The sequence below is a fragment of the Chrysochloris asiatica genome, unplaced genomic scaffold (genome assembly GCF_000296735.1).
Source record: "Chrysochloris asiatica unplaced genomic scaffold, ChrAsi1.0 scaffold00126, whole genome shotgun sequence".
In the NCBI taxonomy this organism is placed as follows: Eukaryota; Metazoa; Chordata; class Mammalia; order Afrosoricida; family Chrysochloridae; genus Chrysochloris; species Chrysochloris asiatica.
In genome coordinates, this window is record NW_006408644.1 from 6,749,875 (window position 1) to 6,751,959 (window position 2,085).

The window sequence follows — 2,085 nt, forward strand, 5'->3', positions numbered from 1 at the left end:
CAGATTACTCTTTTTTTCCTCTTCTTTCTTCTTCTGGTTGAGCTCTGATCATCCAGTCATTGAAGCCAGGTCAAGTGGGTATTATCTGCAAGTATGGGTATTCTTGTGCATATGCCCTCTCTTTTTATCAGCTGAATGCTTCACTCTCCACATTGTAGGGCTTAGCTTGCCTCTTTTGGTTTTTATGGGCATTACCATTACAAAAAAATATTTAAACCCCCCACAGGACAAAGTTCTGGACTCTTGGTGTGGTACTGTAAGATCAGCACTGGACTGCAAACCACAAGGTCAGCAATTCAAACCTATCAGCTACTCCTCAGAAACCTTATATAGCATAGCTGAGTCAGAACCAACTCAATAGCACCTAACAACAATGGGGCAAAGTATCTCACATGACCGATTCAGCCCATAGACCAGCAGTTTGAATCCTCTAGATTTTAGTAAGTTTTTATCCTTATTGTTATTTCTCATCAATTCATTTTTTTACTTTTTAAATTTCAAATTGAATTTGTCATTTTTTTTCCATTGTGGTTTCCTTTAGTGCTTGCCTTTATTCTCTCACAATTGTGTGGATTTTTTATGTACATTTATTCAATCCATCTGGAATCTTCCTTAGATTATGGTCTGGCATTCAATTACTAGTCAAAACGTTGGCAGTTTGAACCCAACCAAATGCACCTTGGATAGATATGCCTAGCAATCTACATCTGAGAGGTCACAGTCTTGAAAATTCTATCAAGTAGTTCTACTCTGCACACACTGGTCACCAAGAGTTGGAATGGCCTAGAGGGCAACTAACACAGTAGAGAATTGTTGTTGTTGTTGTTAAGTACCATTGAGTCAGTTCTGACCCATAGTTACCCTGAATAGGGTTTCCAAGGAGCAGCTGGTGAGCTTGAATGTGGTTCAAACTGACTTTGCAGTCCAGCACATTAACTCACAGTGTCACACCAGCTGTATTAATTTTTTTTCACAAATCATTAAATATCCAAACACCATTTATTTTATTTTTAAGGTTTTTTTTTATTGTGAATTGAGTGATAGTTTACATGGGAGAACATCAACTTTACACGCATCCCATCATATTTCATTTCATTGCAATGGTTACAATCCTCTCCATGAATCATCATTCAATAGTATTTGCTTCTATTTCCTCAGGTTTTTGTTTTTTTTTCATTTCTTTTTTTGTATGTACACCAAAACACTCAGGAATATGCAATCATTCAAATATTCAAAGGGCATACATACCCTGCAAGCCTGCCCTCCGGCCGCCAGCATGCAGCCCCTCTGCCTCCATGAGTCTAGAGTTCCCAGCCACTCCATCTCTCCACGTCATCATCTCTGCCTCCATCTCTGGTGTAGCTGCTTCTCTGAATAGGGTTCCTCACTCTGCTCCTGCTCTTCTCCCTTTATGGTTCCAGGGCCATCTGCTTCTGGAACGCAAGATCAACCACTCCCCTCTTTTTGCTACAAAACAATTACCTTTACAATTGCAACAATTGCAAATAGTCATGATAACAGTTACTCACTATTGAACCATAAGAGTCTTATCCCCATCTCCTTTCACCAGCCCCATCTATATAGGTTGAAAACCACTCGGTGGAGATTCTACTTTCCCCGCACCCTCTGAATTTAAACTCCCTCTTGAAAACTTATAAGCCAGTTACTTCATGCCTTTATGGCTTCCCCAATTTAAGGTAGGCCGTGTTATGTTGTCCATCCCTATCAACGCTGTGTACAGAGGGGATGGGAATGATCCTTGCTGTGAAGAATCTTTCCTTCTTGATTGGTATTTTAAACTACTATATCCGTAAGTATAGGTCAAGTTCATCAAATTGTAGTGAATTACACTTGTTTTCTTTATCAAAAAAAGACAGAGAGAGAGAGAGAGAGAGAGAAGGAAGGAAGGAAGGAAGGAAGGAAGGAAGGAAGGAAGGAAGGAAGAAAGAAAGAAAGGAAGGAAGGAAGGAAGGAAGGAAGGAAGGAAGGAAGGAAGGAAGGAAGGAAGAAAGAAAGAAAGAAAGAAAGAAAGAAAGAAAGAAAGAAAGAAAGAAAGAAAGAAAGAAAGAAAGAAAGAAAGAAAGA